We start from the raw sequence: 19,548 nt of genomic DNA, 5'->3' as shown, positions 1-19,548 counted from the left end.
AGGTAATTAAGTAATGTGCCTGTGGTCAAGAAGCCAGTAAGTCATACAGAGCTAATAAGTCACTGTTGAAGGTCACACAGTTAGTTAAGTGGTCAGGCAGATTCAAACCAGGTCTGCTTAACTGTAAAATCATGGTTTTTAACTAAATGAAACTGCCAATCCCTGAAACTAATAATTTTTAAAATTGATGTATTTCCCCTAGTCTTTTCTTATGTTTATAATTTAATTTGTATTCTTGTAGACACCTGGTCATAGAAATATTTTTAAAAATTGAAAAGTAAAAATTCAATTTGTATAAAATCATATTAACCATGATATACTTAATACGTTTTAAACTCTATGTTTTTAAGCTTCATATTTTTTAGAAACGTGATTTATAATGCCTGCATGATATTCTAACATGACTATAGCATAAATTTATTCTCAATTTTTCAATATCAGAAAGAAATGCTGTGGCTTATAACAGTTGACTGGATTTTAGATTTTTCCTTGGGATAGATGACTGATACAACAGGAATGGCCATTTGTAAAGATATTTATACACACAGTCTCTACTTTCTTTACAAAAAAAAAAAAAAAGTAGTTTATACTTATAAAACTTCAGGCTGGGCACAGTGGCTCATGCCTGTAATTCCAACACTTTGGGAGGCCAAGGCAGGCGGATCATGAGGTCCGGAGTTCAAGACCAGCCTGGCCAACATGCTGAAACCCCAACTCTACTAAAAATACAAAAATCAGCTGGGTGCGGTGGCACACGCCTATAGTCCCAGCTACCCGAGAGGCTGAGGCAGGAGAATCACCTGAACCTGGAAGGCGGAGATTGCAGTGAGCCCAAATTACACCAGTGCACTCAAAGCTGGAAGACAGAGCAAGACTCTGTCTCAAAAAAAAAAGATACAAGAAACTTCAGGCAACAATGAGGGTGCAGGTCTCACCATATTCTAGCAGCTTAAAGAATATTTTTAAATCTTGGCTAATTTAATAAGGGGGAGAAGTATCTCATTTTAATTTAATTTGCATTTTAAATTATTCCATCATTTGGAAGTTTTTGTGTTTATTGACAATTTTTTTCTATACATTACCTACTTATATCCTTTACTACTTTTCTTTCAGACTGCAATCATTTCTGTTGTATTCTCTCACAGAATATGTTGATGTGCCTTTTTAATAGACCCATACACAAGTATTAGTTAAAGCATAAAACATGAGACAATGCTTCCCCATGTTACAACACATGCATCCAAAAGAAAGGTCAAGTATGCTAAATTGACCAACTTTCTTGTCTAGTACCTGCATTTCTGCAGCCCTCTTACACTATTATCATTGTGCTATTTTGATTCTGAAAGCATAATACTAATATCAAATTCTGTCATATTATTCTGACTTTACCCAATGTTATAAGAATATTTATAAAAGCAATGTCAAATTATATGTAAAACAGTTTCAAGATCATTTTTATGAGAACTTTATTTTAAAACTTGTTTTCAAATATTTGATATCTATTTCTTGACCTGTAAGTTGGAGACCTTATCAGTGGAGTAACATTATTTCTAAACCATTCTCAAGTGATCTTTTTAGACATCTCTCCCTCCTCAAATGTTTTCTATTATGGATCAAATCTAAGTTCCAAATGTCAACCTTACTTCTCTCGAAAGGAGGCTTTCTAAGCTATTCCCCACTCCATGCCAGGCCTTGTGGGGCAGCTCCTTGTCCCTGTTCCCTCCACCATGAGTGTCCATGGCTGTGTGTTTTCCTCTCTCAATCCATTTTCCCTGCCTAGCCAAAGCTCTACCACCTCCTGATTGGGCTATTTCAACAGCCTCTGACTTTTTGCCTCTAGTCTCTCTTCAACTGCAATCCATCACACGTTGCCAAACTAACCTTTCAACTCCATTTCCATCACGTAATGTAAGTCAGGATCTCAGTCGAAGCTTCCAATTTCACCACTGCCCAACCTCTCCCTACCTATCCAACCTGCTGCCCCTCTCCTCAGGGCAGGCTAAGTGATCTTCCCTGAGTCCCAGGAAACTGGCCCTTGAATTGAAGGTTGAGGCAGGGAGAGGAACAGGCATTGGCTGTGGCTGTGTTGCTCTCCCTAGGGGCCATAGTTCCTGCAAAGCTGCCCTCCCAGGAGGGCACCAGGAACAAAGGGCTCCTGCCTTGGTCCTTGCAGGTTGTTCTGGGCTGGCCACCTGCTCCCTGCCAGGACCCTTGGCTTTCGGCCTCTCCATGATTTTGCTCACATTATCGCTCAGTTCCTCTAACTTATTAAAGGAGAGGGCAAGTCACGCTTCCTGATTTCTTTCTCCACTATACAATGACTACACCACATCACACCTTCTTAGCACTTAATTACAGATTGTACTGTCCTGTTTCATAGGGTCATAAGTGTGTTAACCTGCTCTACCCAACTAGGAGTAGCATTTTTAGCATCTCCCACAGAGTTTGGCACAGCCATAATCTCACATTTACACACCTTCACAAACATTAAAGTTATACCGATCAGTTAGCAGCAACAGCCTAAAGATCTGCCTGCCCATGGTTCTTATTTGCCTTGGAAAGGAGTTAATAAAATAACACTTTTCACCAGGCGCATCTACATTTTAAAAAACCAAAAAGATTTTGTTAAGCCTCACACTGAAATTGCCATTTGCTCTTTAGAGATGTAAACCTGAAAACATTATTGAATTCTTTTCTTGTCTTTAGTGGCCATGCCTTTGCATTCATTAAAGTCCTTCTTAGAATTACCATGGTCATGGTTCTTTATGTAAAAGTTCACGCTTATGTGAGTTTGGATAGGCCCAGTTTTCTGAAACCCACCCGAGGGTCCGCTGGCAAGGGAGGTGACTGCTCTGATGCTGGTGCCACCAAATGGTTCCATGGTGTTGGCATGACACTCCACAGGACAGTTCCCAGGGGGCTCACAGGAGCAAGCAGCTTCTCCCCAAAAGGCCTTGAGCTGCTAGGTGAATCACTTTCCCTCAGATATAACATTATAATATTGACATTGTGGCACTAACCTACAAAAGCACTGGGCTAACCCACGGTGTCCTGCCAGTGCCTAGCCATAATAACGCTACCATGGGAAAATGTGTTCCAATCAGATGCCAGAAATGTGGTAATGGGTTTGAGGAGGCCAGAATAATTCACCTCTCCTCACCCACATTCTAATCCCTCTGGGAGAGGGCAGAGCAGGGGCCAGCACCTCTGTCACTGAAGCAGCCAGGGAAGGACAGGCCACAGGCGCAGGGCAACCTTGCCCTGCCCAAGACAGGGAACCTGGACACTAAACTGTTGGGCTCAGCAGCAACAGAGACCCCACCTGTGGAAGGCACCCCACAAGTCCTGCCAGGGAAGCAGAGCTGGAGGGGGGACCCTCTCTTTGCAGGTGCCCCAACGAGGTCTGAGCAGCAGAAACAATGGGATGGCAAGGTCTGAAGGGCACAGCACACAGACAGGGACTTGCTCCACAGGGAAGCAGGAAGGAAGCGCGGAAAGGGTCCCCTAACATGGGTCTTTGCTGTACTCTCCCCCCTCATGCAAGTTAACAGTGACCACAATGCCCTAGCAGGCCTGCAACTGCGCTCTGACTACCAAGGGGGTGTCGGGGAGGGAGCAACATAGTGGAGGGGACAAGAATGCCAAGAGGCCAGGACACAGGAAGTGGAGTCCCCTGAAGAGATGGAGTCTGGAGCAGGCCATCAGCTGGGCCTCCAGGACCTGATGTCACCAGTGCAGACTCGCAGTGCAGAGCCTAAGTTTAAGACAAAGTACTGTGCTTGGACTTTCACAATTTTGTTTTGTGCTTTTGCAGAAAGGAGGAGTTATCATATGATGACTTCAGTTTTAAACGGGTTGGGAACATTAAAAAGAGGAGTTTGGGGGTGATACGAGAAATAAGAATACAGATGTCGGAGTTGGTCGCAAATGAGGTTGCTGTGGGCCTGAACTCGACCCAGAGGATGCCTGGATCAAACCCGTGAGAACTGAGAACTGGCTATATTTAGGGGGTAGGAAGAAAAGGAATAAGGAACTGAGGCTGCATCAAAGGGAAAGCTCAGGAACCTAATGACGCCTTCTGCTAAGGTCCAGGATGGTGGTCAGTATGGGCTCTATCCAAAAGGGAGGGAGATGGAAGGAGGGTTGGGAAAAAAAGCTGCCTTATGTGCTTCCTTTATGCCTTCCATATAAGCATCCTGTCTTACAGGAAATTATGCTAACAAGTCCTCCAAGACAGCACTAACCCACTCACTAAATTACTTTTTAAGATGATTCTCACTTTAAATGTATTACATGCCCTTGGAAATAACACTGGCTTGAAATGGTTGCCCCAAAATAGTTACTGTAGCTTATCAAATCTATTAGCTTTGTAGACATGTAAACCAGAACTATACACAAAATAAGCTTTTAATTACTCAGTGGTAGAAATGAAAACAAAATTTAACAAATAAATACGAAGCAATCTATTTTCTACCCTTTTAGCACCACCTTTAAAGACCATGGTTTCAAACTCTTAACCAGTCATCCATCTTCACCTTTACAGTAATTGGTGTGTCAAACAGCAACCACATTCATTCAATTACATGGAAGAGAATAACATTACTTGGAATATTGCAAAATACATTGTAAGAATTTTTGCAATTCTTACAATATGAATGGGCAAGCATGTTCCTTACCATTTTCTAAATTTTTCATATTTCCAAAGTATGTTCATTGCATAACTAACACACTGATATAACCACATTGCTTCTTAAACTTCAGAGTACATCAGAAGCACCTTGATAAAAATTCAGCTTCTAGATGACCCAGGGAGATTTAATTCAATAAATCTGGTGGGGCGTTGAGGAATCTGAATTTTTAACAACACCCTAAGTTACTGTGTTAATTCTAACTCCCAATAAATATCTATTTTTTCAGTCATTCTAAGCTCACCAGATAAAACTTTTTACAAATTCCACAGGGTCTTTAAAATAATCTAAAGCAGACTCATTTTACAGGTTTCTTGGAGAAAACAGATGAGAAAGTTACCTCGGTCCAGCTCACCATTCTAATCTTAAAAACCAATGGATATATTATTTCTGCAAAACAACTCTGTACCTTCTTAATCCTGGTGAGGTGGAAGAAAGGAGTAGAAAAGAACATTAGCTGCAGGTCTGAGGCAGGAGCCCAGGCTCAGAGACAGCCATTCCCTCCTCGCCCCACAACTCAAGTGGCCGCTACTATTTACTTTTTCTGCCTGGGGGATGACGGACAAGCATCTTCTAAACACCTGTCTCAAAACAGTGAGAAAGGAAGATAGGGGTTCCTTACACCAAGTAGAGTATTAGGGGAGTAAAAGATGCACAAGTAAGTTGTGTATGAATTAATGCTTTAATGCTTTGAATAAAAAGACTCATTTTTCTTACCTCTCGCCTAGTATTAGGTGAAACAAGTCAAATCACTCACTAGGTCAACAGCTGGCTGAAGCAGTTTTATAAAGAAGTAAAGAGTCAAGTTACAGGTTTGCCAAACAAAGGCACTACTATTGTTGATAGTATTATGGTAGTGATCCATAAAAAATGATGTCGGCGGGGCATGGATGCCTGTAATCCCAGCACTGTGGGAGGCTGAGGCAGGTGGATTACCTGAGGTCAGGAGTTCGAGGCCACCCTGGCCAACATGGCGAAATCTAGTCAGGCGTGGTGCCGTGCAACTGCAATCCCAGCTACTCGAGAGGCTGAGGCACAAGAATCACTTGAACCAGGGAGTCGGAGGTTGCAGTGAGCTGAGATCGTGCCACCGCACTCCAGCCTTGGTGACAGAGCAAGACTCTGTCTCAAAAAAAGAAAAATAAAGTGATGCCAATGACATGAGCAGCTCCTGGAGTCCTGAAAATATTGAGCTGCAGAAAATGACAGGGAGTCATCAACTGTCAACCTGTCTGCTAGGTGCACCTGGGTGTTTGTGCCACTTCCAAAGCTCATCTATTCACCTTCCTTCACCACAGCAAGACGACAGTAAAACAACAAAAATGAAAATTTTGGCACTACAGCAGTGGCACTGCCTGCCAGCCAGCAATTCAGCTATAGCAGTATCACCACCTGTGTGCTCGCTCCACAGTGTGGGGAAATTATCTATGTCCTTGAATTGTGTCCTTATTGATGTATTTGACAGAATATAAGACAGTTGTCCTTATCCTGCTGGCCCTTAGCAGCTAAATGGAATAGCTCTCGGCACCCCAGAGTAGCCACAAAGTTCCCTAGAAAAATTCAGGTTTGCTTCATACACCAGGTCAGATGTTTATTTTATTTTATTTTTTTTTAATGAATGGGAACATTGAAAAGCTAACATATTAAATCTGGTGATAAACATAGCTCTGAAAATTAACACAATTAAGACAAAGATTAAAATATTAAGTGCACCAAAAAAAGCAAAATTTACATTTTGAGTAGAGGCTTATCATATTCAAGCTAGTCAGAGTTTATTCAATTGTGAAAAGAAAAAAACTATAAACACATACAAAATCCAAAAACATGCCATCATAGACTGTTTGTATGGGACAAAGCAGTAATAAGACTAGGGATTTTTTTTTTTTAATCCTCTTGCAAATGAACATCCACCCACCCTGTAACACAGGGCTATTGATTTATAGATTTGAACTCTATACCTATTTGCGAATACGACTGAGTGTATGACTGTGGAAAAACAGCCTGTTGTCCTGTGTGTTCACAGAACCAGTTTGCAAATATTTGACAGAGGCTACATATTCACACAAGTTAATGCAAATACGAGGAACAAGTGCTGTGATCTAGAGCCCAAGTAGTATCCTGAGTTCTTTCAAAGGCAACTCTTACCCTGTGCAGTAAGATAAAGATGTTAAGTGAATTCCATCTTGGATAAACACTGAGAGAAACTTTGAGGAAGTCAATTCTGTAATAAGTTGAATACTTTGCTGTTGGCTACGTCTTGGACTGATAAATGAAAACAGGGTTGGAGCACTAGCGAGTCTTATAAAGAGCATATGTCTTTCAGGTTGAAAGTGTCTGCCATTGATAAGATACAACATCTGAGGAGAGAGGCCTCACTGACTATAATCTGTTAACAGACACCATTCAGCCTCTCGATTTTTCTCCAGGAGCTGGCGCTAGAAAGAGCAGGTGTGTAAGATCACGATGTTTCTTCTTCCTATCCTTCTAACACCTGGGTTATTTCGATGGGACCATCCGAAGCAATTTCTGCAGAGTAGTTAATGTTACAGGCTGTTAAATAAGCCTGTCCTGCTTTGAGTCCCAACACTACTCATTAAAACCTATGATCTTAGACAAATTTATTAAACAACCTCCTCACCTGTAAAATAGCAATTATTGTTCCTACCTCAGCATTCTGACTAATCCTACTTCAGGATTCAGCAAAAACAGTTCACATAAATAGCTTAGCAAAATACTAACTGACACAAACTCTATGCTCCACAAATGTAAGCTACTGACATCAATCCCTTGGAGTCACTCACTGTTCCTTTAAAACTTTTGATATTGATACAATTGCAAACTTGGAGTAAAGTTAGAATAGTACAAGGATCTCCCATAAATCCACACATCAATTATTTACATTTTGCCTTATTTTGTTATTTCAAGTCATTTTCAAGTGAAGAAATAGAATAGAATAAAATGAAAATTATCTATACTCCATCTCTTCCATTTCCCCGCCAATCTGGATAGCAGTGAAATTCTAAGTAAGCTACCCCAGAGCCTTCCCTTTCCTAAGAAACCTTCTCATGTTCTAGTTGCTACTCACATCCCTGACCCAAACCCAAAGGTACTCCCGTTTCAGATCCCACCTTGTCTTCTCTTTACACGGTAAACGGAACTTGCGGGGAAGGAACTGAGGAATCAAAGGTTCTGAGATTGGAGACTCTGGAGTTTCTACAGATTTTGAGAACACCCCATGGCCTCTGATCTAAATCAGAACACTGCAATTCCCAGAGTTGATCAAACATGCCCACATCACTGATCATCTAGGATGACATCACCCACCATGTTTGGAGAAACGTAGATCTGGGACAAAGAAGTAATGACTGGCTCACTAGAAAGATAGTCATAACTCTGGTAGCAGATGCACATCTTCACGACTAGAGAGTAGAAGTGCTCCCTCAAATTTGTCACTTTTAGTACCTGGGATATCTGAATCACCTCCATACAATCAACAAGAGAATTAGGCAAGTAACATCTGGTTGCACTGATGGACAAAGACACATAAAGATATTACTTTTCACAAGTCTACTCCTGAAGAAAAATGAAAACTCTGTAGCCAGTCACCATTTTGGGCCACTCATCCTTGTCCAGTCATCTATAGGATTATGGTTCAAGGGACTTTTTAAACTAAAAGTAAAATCAATACATATGATTTGGTAAGTTCAATGATTAAACTGAACTAATAAAAATAGTAACTAATCAATATATATGCCACATGCTATACCAAGTGTGTTAGGCAGAGTATCACACTTAATCTTCACCATAACCCTGGGAGGTTGGGAGAATTATTATCTCCATTTTCATGATTCACACCCTGATCTGTCTGACATCACAACTCAAATTCTCAGCCACCTCAGAATGAAACCTCCACAAGAACAACTCTTCTCCTCATCTCCATGTGAGAGGGAGGGCCTTAAGTGCGAAAGACGAAGGCATCCCATGACATATGGCCCCACAACTACAGCAGGCGCCAACAGAGGAAGCACAGACAGAAATAACCCGAGCTGATAAGACATAACAATAGGTAGGATCACAGCATGGCATGGGTATTTTTAACACACCTTTGTCTATAAAGATGGCAACAATGCAAGCTCCAGAGCTGGTCTAAGTGGCAATGGCAGCACGATGGTTATGCATACAGATTATGGAGTCTAGCTAATCTGGATTTAAATTCTTCCTCCACCATGTGCTAGAAATGTATGGCCCTGGGTAATTTAACTTCTTGGCTCTTTTAGTCTCCTGATCTGTAAAATGGGGATAATAATTCTAACCTATTACCTAGAGTTGCTCTGATGAGGAAATGAAGTGATCTGTGAAAACACTCAGCTGAATAACTACGCAACTGGAAATGCTCAGTAACAGTCAGTAATTATGGCTATTGTTACGTTTAATATTGTTTTATGGCCAGGCGTGGTGGTTCACGCCTATAATCCCAGCACTTTGGGAGGCCAAGGCAGGTGGATCACGAGGTCAAGAGATCAAGACCATCCTGGCCAACACGGTGAAACCCCATCTCGACTGAAAATACAAAAATTAGCTGGGTGTTTGGCACGCGCCTGAAGTCCCAGCTACTTGGGAGGCTGAGGTGGAAGTATTGCTTGAACCTGGGAGGCAGAGATTGCAGTGAGCAGAGACTGCGCCACTGCGCTCCAGCCTGGCAACAGAGCAAGACTCTGTCTCAAAAAATATATATATTGTTTTATTATTTCTGCACTATTTTACTTGATTAGCCCAACACACACTTAAGGGTGGGGTACACTGTTCATCAAGATATTAAAATTCTCAAGATGAGTATGCATGATTTTTCTTGCAAGAGCGGTTCAGTTGCAATTGGTGAAAGCAAAATTTCAAGCACAACAAGGCCAAGTATACAAGAACATAAAACACTATAAAAGAGAGTTTTTAAAAAAATTATTTAAGGATGTGGACTTTAACAGTTTCAATGTAGTGCCAGTCCTAACCATAAATAATAATTGCTAGACTCATACACTTCAAAATATATCACCAACTGAGGCATTATTTTAAATCATATTCCTGTGCTCAAATTGATTTTATTATTCACTTAGTACACTAGCACGCACTGTGCCTTGGAAACTAAAGGCACGCTTATGATTCTTCAAGGGACTTCTCACTATTTGCCTGCTTAGTATTATGTTCAAGATGTTTAATAGTTTTTAGGTGTGTTGAAATAATATGCACATTTGCTCATTATATTTTAAATTTCAACAGAACAGAATTCTAAAATGTTTATGTAGCAAGGCACAGTGGTGCATGCCTGTATTCCCAGCTACTTGGGAGGCTGAGACAGGAAGAGCCTTTGAGCTATGGAATTAGAATCCAGCCTGGACAATATTGTGAGACCCCATCTCAAAAACAAAACAAAACAAACATGAATAAATAAATAAAATGTTTGTGGTTTCTTTCAAAGGGATGAAAAGAAGACACAGTGGATTCTAAAAAGTTAAAGTACTTCCCCAAACTTGCTGTAGAACTAGAGGGAAAATTAACTACTAAGGTACCATGTACCCTTTTTTAGACATACTGAAAATATGGTGTAGAAATCTGACTGTTTTACATTGAGGATACTAGGGAGAGAAGGTGATGTGTCAAAACTAACACATGTGTCTAGTTCCATGCCTTTCCCTACACAAAGGCTGGGTGTGGGAACACAGGTTGCAGGCAGTCGCTGCTCAGCAGCAGGTGGCTATTTGCCCAACCTTATCCTGATGAAATACATGGTGAAAAATCCACCACATGACCTCTGCTGCCTCCTCCGCCACTGCAGATGCCAGGAGAGAAGACAGGCCCCAAAGAAGCAGCTCTTCTATTCCTCCATTAAAGCCATATCTACAGGAGCCTGCGTGTGCCCTTCCATTCAAAGTCTACATCTCTCAGAAATGATCTCTTACACCCTAAGCATACACTGCTGGTCAGACCTAATGACAGAATGTATTTTCAAGGGTTTTTTTTTAAACTGGCAAGTTGAAGAAATAGTATTAGATATAAATTGCCACAGAGTAGTTGGCACAAGCCCATGTGAAGCTGAAGTTAGTGCACCAAGTTTTCCTGCCATTCCACACATGGAAATATTACTCCTCCTGAATTTAAGCTTATTCAGATAATCACTCAAAACTACCGCAGGTGAAGGTAAACTTTCACATGGAGCATGTCCCTACAACCAACACAAGACAGGAAGGAACCCAGTGGACTAGACTGAGTTACAGTGGCCACCAGCAAGGCCCATGAGGAACACACAATGACAATAAAAGTACCTTTGAAACAGACCCCTAATCAAAGACACTGAGTCCCAGGAAGGATATCTTTATGCATACAAGAACAAAATCTGATCTAAAACAAAAAGGATAACATTATCACCCATATAAGCTGGCAAACACAAAAATACAAATACTTTCCTCAAAAAGGCTTCAAAATTAATGTCCCAGATCTTCATAATTTATCTTATATAACATTAAAGTCAGCAATACAGAAGCTTTTCTGGGTGGAACAGCATTGCTCATTTGCCACCAGCAACCATGCTGCATAATCTACTTTTTGTAATAATTAAACAAAGTAACTTTGAAGGTAAATTTACTTATTAAACTGGTTGTACATACTCCACTAAAAACCAGGTAAGTGTTCTGAACAACACTGGTATTCTTCTCCACATTTATTTAAACATGCACTGCTACCTTGCCTTGGTATGACTACAGCCATCTCCTAAAATACAACTCTCTCTGAGGGAGAACTGCAGCCTCCCTGAGAGCATGTGGGACCCACCAGCTGCATGTGAAGACTTCGTCCTAATATGTGACTACCAACAGAAAGCAGCCTCCATAAGGGAAGACAGAGAAGAACAAAATGTGGCAAGGTCTGGTTGCCACAGGATTCTGTTCTCAACCTGGGATGAGCAAACGCCTACAAAGTGCTATGTATAAAGCAAATAACAAGCAAAGTGCAAGGTATTCAGCAAGTAAAGCTTCCCTCCCCTCTCCCATTTCACTGAACCCATCCACATTCCTTGATGGGCTCCCCATATGCTAGTATCTTCTGGCTAAAGCTAGCAGGTTATTTTTTAAAGTTCTGTAATGCCATGAGCAATGCAATGGATAAAACAATGGTATCATGGTCCATTATCAGCTGCCTCAATTACATGCTACAAGAACTCATGATTTTCCTTCTCAAATCTGAGCCAAGTCTGATCCTGCCGCCGTGAACAGCATCAGTAGCCAACCAGCCAAGCAGGGAATATGCTAGATACCTATATGCCCTGAGATCTCCCTCTTGAGAGCACATCTATCCCCAAGTCCTATTCGCTGAAACTGTTAAATATCTCTCAAATCTGTCAATTTCTCTCCATCCCCATGGACACCACCAACTGAATCCAAATCATGGTGTTTTCCCCATCCCACAGACCATAACAAAAGCAGGCAGGATACTGTCTACAACCTATTTTCTCTCCACCCACCAATTCAATCTTCTTCAAAACACAACTCTGCTCATGTCAAACACTGCTTAACACTCACTCATCAGTGGTTCCTATTGCTTTTTTCAAAAATTCCAAATTCAATATCCTGGAGGCCTTGACCAAGTTGGATACTGCCTGCCTCTTGAGTCTTGTCTTGCAGCTCTTTGAGTGCCTCAAACACACAACCTCCCTGCAGGTGAGGGGCAATGCCTGAAATGCCCTCAACCCCTTCTTCTACCATCATTCAGATGGCAGTGCTAAAGCCACTTCCTAAGGGTTAATACTCACCCAATTGATGGAATCCCCAAATCCTAAGCTGTCACTCCTCCTGGCACCCACTGCATCACACCTATGACCTTACAGTACCTCTATTTTTGTGTGAGTTTACCAGGTCTTCTCATGTCACCACTGTTTTGCCAGTTCATGGCACTGCATCTTTCAGGTAGTAGGTACCCAACAAACAGCTGAATCAATAAGAAAATTAAAAAACACAATGAAACAGGAAGACTAATCACAGTCCAGATTCTGTAGCCATGAAAGCCAATCCTGACACGTACAGCGGAAGCAAAGCTCAAAGAGTCACTTTTAAAAAGTGCCTTAGATTCCACATTAGCATAAGCAAACAAGCTTGAGAGTGAACCAGCCTTTACTACCAAGTTATGTGTCTTCATAAATATCTACATTATTTTTTACTTTTAAAAAGACATTAATTCTCAAAGTAAAGGCAGAACAGAAGCCCCCCAAAAAATCCTTCTATGAAAAAACCATCATGTTGGCAATCAGTCACCTAACATTAGTTAAAATGGAACAGGAATCTAGTCATGGTGATGAACACATGCATCTAAAGTAAAAACAGTTATCAAATCTTGAAATAATTGTCTCTGCATTTTTCTAAATGGATAATCATAGTTCAAAACAAAACAAAATCCTCCAGAAAGAGTAGAAGCAAATTATTGCTAATTTAGGAACACCGTGAAGAGTTATCTTGTCTTATGCTGTAGCATTCTAAAGCCAGAAGGTACCTTTGAGTCAGAACATGAGCAAGAGCTGTACCCTTCCATGGCCAAAAAAGACAAGGCCAGCACCCCTCCTGCACTAGCACCATGCTAGGCACTAGGAAGATAACTGTAACTGAAATAAGCTCTGCAGCAGTGGGTGGCCAGTCAGAGGCAGTTCATTTAATTAATCTCTCTGGGCTTTAGTTTCTTTATCTGTAAAATGAGAAAGTTCAACCAGCTCTCTAAGGTCCTCACACTCTAAATATCCAATGATTCTCTAATGAGTATAAAATGAATTTTTATTTGACAATATCATCACGACTTCCTGTTTCTACTTCTTCTTATCACATAGATGTGATTTCAATTAAAAACTTTAACATATTGATAAAAGAAAAACATGGACACATAGTCATAGTGTTTTAAACTACCTTTCCAGCTCTTAACAACCACTATAATCACCTATGGACTTCTGTCATCACTGCAGCCTAAGTGTTACCCAAATTGAAACAAATTCTTCCATCTTTGTAATTTTTGTAGAAAAACCAGTGATTATTGATTCTCAATTTCTTTTATATTTTAATATCAGTCACCTCTGAATGTCAGTAATTTTTTAAAAGACTAAATAATAAAGTCTTCTAGAGAAAGGGGAAGATTTTATCTCCTGAACTAACAAAACTACAATGGTTTTGGAAACCTGTTTAGAAAAATGCTAAATTCTGAATTTCCAATTGCATAAAAAGAATAGGTTTTTTTAAGATACACAAATATGTACACATGAATGAACAAGACAACTGAAAGGGTCACATAGAGCCAATATACTCCTGACATCATCCTTCTCCATCTTTTTCGGTGAATTTAGCTATGTGACTATGTGCTTACTTTTTACATGCAGAAATCATGTGAAGGCCGGAAAAGAATCACTGCCTTAAAAAGTTGAAGCTTTAAGAGCCATTTTCTCAGACCTGACTAAGCATTTTTATTCTTGCAATGCCATTATTTATAGTAGATGTTTCTAACAGGACTATGGTGTCTGCTATCAAACCCAAAAGGTTGTATTTATTAGTGAAGAATAAAAGATAACTATTACTTATAAGTTTATCTTAAAAGTCAAATGTTAATATTTGTGTACCTACAGAACACTCCCGTATTAGACGGTAAACTCCCTGAGGGAAAGTACTGCCTTTTACTGTCTTAACCATGGAAGGCTTGCCAAGGTTTGCTGAATCAAAATTAACTAAAGGCATGGTGACTGTGTGGCAAGCAAACTTTTTCAAGCACAGAGAATAAAATGCTGTAATCTTAGGTTTTAAAAGAGCTACACTTACTTGGCACTTACATTGCTTTTATGGGTTACACAGCAGGCACACGGAAGCATTTACCGTGTATTCTCTCATAACTGAAAATATTCCTGTTATTTTCGCGTGTTTAAAAACTGTAAACATGTTATTGACTTCTCATCTGTATGAAGAAACAGCTGTAACATTTCCTTGACATTACTGTATTATAAAAGTATTCTTCATGGTATTCATTTTTAACTCAGTAAAAGTAAGGCTAACCTAGAAGACTCATTATAAAAAAAGTTTTGAAAATGTTCCTATAAGTTGAACTGACTAAAAACTAGACCAAATACTGGTGTATCTATGAAAGTACTATTTTAAAACTAAGTTAGTGAATACATCATTATAAATTTGGCTTCTATATTTTCAAGTTGGGAAAAAAGTTATGTTTTTCCTTGAAAGAGGAAAATAATATTTGGGTTTTTAACCTTCACCTATAGAAACACTCTATCATTTCTCTATTTTACCTTCCATGTTAAGACATATAAGAGAAAGTAATTTTTTAACAAAAACTAATTTAAAAATAAGGCCATTGAAAATGAATATAACTACAACTTAGAATTTAACTACCAGTCTTTTTAAATTATAATTTATTTCTTATCTGAAAACTCATTTGAACCTCGAAAGCATAAACCCAGGATACGATTCACTGTGGTTTAATTTAGTAACTCGCACAGGAGAAAAACTTAGAAAATATAAAGAGAATAAAACCTACAGCGCTAGAAAACAATCCCAATTATTGAGTGCCAGGATGAGGAAATTCACCTGTTACAAGCCTGACAAAAATCCATTATGTCCTTTTATCAGCAGATTACCAAAAAAGAGAGAATGCCCTATTTCCACTATTGGGCAAAATAAGAAAATTTCGCTTCTAAAATTTGCTGCTCAAGCCCTTACCCGTTTCCAAATTATTTTACTTTGTAACTTTTTTCTACAAGACAGATTTTTTCAGGGAAAATAAACTTTTCCTGAGCAAGCTGGAAGACATAAAATGTCTTCTACTTATCACCTAGAAAGGCAAACCAAGTCCTACTCCATGCCCCAAGCATCTAGCTTTCAGCCTCTTTATTATCATTGTCAATGAATGGGCCCCAGTCAAATGAAAGCTGCCATTTTAGGGTAAAGACTGGAGGGCTTCTGTTGTGCAACACCAAGACAAAAACACTGCGCGACAGATGTACTCTGGGGGCTGGGAGAAGGAATCAACTTCATAAAATCACTTCTCAAGTTATTCCTGAAATAGGAATTACCTAGTACTTAGACATTACTGCAATCTAAACGTAATTATAACTGGGATAAATCAGGTACCCATGCTGCTAAGGTCACAGTCACTAAGATATTTTTTGTCATCGTTAGACAAGATCAGTGAAGAAATAAAGACACGTATTTTGTTTCTTCTTTGATTACTACGTATACTAAGTACTCCCTCCCTTACTAAGAGAGAATTGGGGTGAAATAACACTCAATCCCTTAGAAAGGTATCGCCCAATTCCAAGATGGCTTAAATTAAAATTTTTAGAAAATAAAAAATCAGGGCCTCACATAATCCTTTCAAAATAAATTAAGATGCATAATGTATTCCAGAAATTAAGCACACCAAAAGACACTTTTTAAGATAAGTTATTTAAATCGATTGCTAGATAATATACAATGGGAAACTAAAAAGTACACTTAGCAAGTGGAGCGCTGGATAGTGTATCTAATTCTAGCAATTCAAAAGGAAACTCTCTCCATGTGGGTTGCTACTTTTCTTTTGTCCATTGTCTGTTCAGAAGAGGGGGAAAAAACTAGTTTAAAACCAAGGCGTGAACAGTCTCTAAAAGTGACCTCCAGGAAAAGAGTCCGACCCATAGCAAGAGCACTCTCCGCGCCGCTCGCTCCACGGGGGCGCTCACAAAGCGGGCGGCCAGCCGGGAGTTTGGGGTGCGCTCCCACGGCTCCGGGCTCCTCGAGGCAGAGCCATCCGGAGAAAGGCGGCTCGGTAATGATGGCTGCTCGGGGCCGGCGGCTCCTTCCCCAGAGCCTCCCGACCAGCGCCCCCACCCCCGCCTGGGATCCGCCGCCAACCCGCCCCCCACAACCCGCGACCGCGCCGGCCCCGCGCCGCCGCGCCCGCCCCGCACCGCAGCCCAGGCGGTGCCCGCGCCCCCGCCCGTGCCCCGCGCCCCCAGCAAGCCCAATCCCCAGTGCGAACCAAACAAACAACGCGTCCCCCACCGCCCTCCTTTCCTCTCCTTGCTGACCGCTTGGCCTCCAGCCACTTCGGCCGTTCACGCTACGAGCCGCTGCTCTCCGCGAAGGCAGAGCGCACCCGGGCCACCTCGGGGGCCACCTGGTGACCCCCCCTCCACGGGCGCTGACCCCCGGCGGGCTGGGGGGGCGGGGGGGCCGAGTTGCCTTGGGAGGTTAAAGTCGCTATTATGCAGCTGCCGCCGCCGCCGGCGGCCCGGCCAGCTCGGCAAGGTGGGGTCCCCTCCTCGCCGCGCCTCCCGGCGCTCGTCCCGGCCCCGCTCCCTTTCTTCTCCTCCTCACGCACTTGGGAGCCGCTGGGGACCCCCAGGAGCCCCCAACTCCGGGCCCGCAACTCCGCGCCCGCGACCGGCACAGGCTGAGCTCGGGACGCCCCCCGCGCCGCGTGTTCGCGCTGCCCCCGCCCCACGCGGCGCCCCGCGCACTTTCCCCGCCGCCGACCCACCTCGCTCGGTGGCGGTCCCCGCGCGGGCTGGCGCCGCCGTGCCGGGAGGGACGCACTTTGTTCGCGCCGGTGCGGCCGCCGCTCCCGGAGAGCGCGGCGTGGTCGGTCCGGAGCTGGGGGCGGGGGCGGGAGGCGGGGGTCGCCGCCGTCCCCGAGCCGCCGCCGCCGCTGCTCAGCCGCCCCGCGCCCGCGCGCCCATCGCCCGCTCGCACTTGAGTTGGAGCCCAACTTTTCCTCCTTCCTTTTTCTCTCGAATGGAGCCGGCAACTCGTGCTCGGCGCCGGCGGGAGGAAACGCGCTCGCGCTCCCCCGCGCGCAGACACGCTCCCTCCTGTCCCCCGTACCCCCCCCCCACGCCGGCAGCACAACAAAAAGCCATTTACATGCGAGGAAGTGACCCTCGGCCGCACCGCGCGCCCCCGCCGCCGCCGGCCCCGCGGACGCAGGCAAAAGTTGGGGCGTCGGGCGGCGCTCAGGGCGCAGGTTCGGGCCCCGCGGGCGGCGACGCCGTCGACACCGCACCGGCGGCGCTGCGCTCCTGCGCCGGCCCCGGCCCCCGCCCGCCCTCGCCCCTCGCCCCTCGCCCCTCGCCCTGCACACGCCCAACTCCTCGCTCCCAACTACTGGCGCGGCCCCTGGCCCGGCCCGGAGCGATTTCCTGCCGCCGCCGCCGCCGCCGCCGCCCCTCCCGGGGGCGCCGGGCGAACTCTCGCGCTCACCGGGTCGGTCGGGCTCCTCCGCTGCCTTGTGCCGACGGGAAAACAAAACGCAGAGCGGGCTCCGGAGTTGGCTCGGCAGCCGCGGCCAGGGGGCTGAATCCAGGGACGCGGAGTTGGCCGGGGGCGAACGGGGCTCTGGTGAGTTTCAGGGTCTCCGGGTCCCCGGGCCGCCTCCTCCGCGGCGGTCCTTTGTGTAATTTCACTCGATTCAAGTTTAATCCGATAGTTCCCGAGCACGAGCGCGTCCGCACCACCACGGCTCAACCCCCGCGCCGCCGCCGCCGCCGCCGCCGCCGTCGCCGCCGCCGCCGCCGCCGCCGCCGCGGCCCCAGCACGCCAGCGCCTGCGCGTGTCCGACACGCCGCGCGCGCCCGAGGCCACGGGGCCGCGCGCGCCCGCCGCCGGCTCCCTCCGGGCCGCGCCGCGCCCGCGCTCGCGCCCGCGCGCCGCCACCTGACGTCAGGCGCGCCTGGCATAATTTATGCAAGAATTCGGCCGGGGTGGCGGAGACCGAAGGAGAGGCCAAGAGAAAAGGGGCGGCGCGGAGCTGCAGGGCCGCGGGCCCCAAGGGCGGGCCGGGCGCCACTTCCCGTCCCCGGGTGGGCGCCGGCGCTGCAGGCGGGTCTCCCGGCCGGCCGGTGCGCTGCTGCCGCGCAGCCTTCTTTGCCCGGCTGCTCGGAGCGCTCGGCCTCTGCGCCCCGGCGCGGGCTGCAGGGGCTGCTGCCACGTCTCCCCGCGCGGCACCTTCCCGGAGCCGGTTGCGCCACCCCGGGACAGGAAGCGGGGCTCCGCGCCGGCTGCGACCCTCCTGGCCGCGGCGAAGGGTTTCCAACGCTGCGCGGTCGCCAGCCGGAGGTGTCTGGCTGTCTCTGCAGTAATTATCCTTCAACTTGAAATTATTTTCCCACATGAAATTATTTGCAATGGACACATTCCATTCCAGATGGGTTCTTGCCTGCTTCTCCATATCGCTTTTCCTACATCTTCTTGGATAGGACACGGATCCACTACTTAATCAAAAAGTTTAACTAGATGACATTGATTTTGTCGAATTTGTTACCATACCAAAAAAGAGAGAGAAGGCTGAGAGCGCAATGATTATGAAACAAAGAAATAGGATGTGTGCCCATTATTAAACGTGTCGAGACTAGAATGTTTTACTCATTCTTTGGCCAACATGGCACTTGTACATGATTGCATAGTCTTAAAAATCCGAACTTCTTATTCCATTTCTCTTCCCGATATAAAATGAATATTAAACCTGAAGGAAAAGAAAATTTTTTTGCTGATTTTTATTTTAGGAAATCGATCTACAAACATGTATTAAGCACCTTCTATCTGCAAAGTACGGAGCAATTATAATGTTTAAACCATCAATTGTAAACTTTAAGGTAATTTTGTTAGGTTAAAGATTGCACTTATTTTTAAATCAGGAAAGGAACTCATATCAACCAAAGATTGTCCTATGGCAGATACAGACTGGTTATTACTGGACTCCAAAATAAACTGAGAAAATAGCAACACTATGTAAAATATACTAATCTCATTTACTGTTTGATGGTTACACTACCTGTAGTGCTAATCCTGTAATCAAAATATTGTTA

General features: G+C 44.1%; 1 protein-coding gene across 6 annotated transcripts in view; it reads right to left on the bottom strand.

Moving 5' to 3' along the window:
* The window catches only part of CHD7 (chromodomain helicase DNA binding protein 7), a 178,485-nt gene extending 160,192 nt beyond the window's left edge, over window positions 1–18,293 (bottom strand). For 3 of the 6 annotated variants that reach the window (XM_032296173.1, XM_032296174.1, XM_032296172.1), the window contains exon 1: window positions 17,945–18,219. The gene's annotated coding sequence lies outside the window, so the exon portion shown is untranslated. Of the gene's footprint in view, window positions 1–17,225; window positions 17,478–17,944 lie in introns of those variants that run through there. The other 3 variants (XM_032296168.1, XM_032296175.1, XM_032296169.1) reach the window with 3 other exon arrangements.
* Window positions 18,294–19,548: the final 1,255 nt, after the last annotated feature.

The sequence above is a fragment of the Sapajus apella genome, unplaced genomic scaffold, assembly GCF_009761245.1.
Source record: "Sapajus apella isolate SASKATOON/1434 unplaced genomic scaffold, GSC_monkey_1.0 scaffold35, whole genome shotgun sequence".
Lineage (NCBI taxonomy): Eukaryota > Metazoa > Chordata > Mammalia > Primates > Cebidae > Sapajus > Sapajus apella.
The sequence above is the reverse complement of the archived record's forward strand: the minus strand, read 5'-3'. Positions and strand labels throughout refer to the sequence as shown.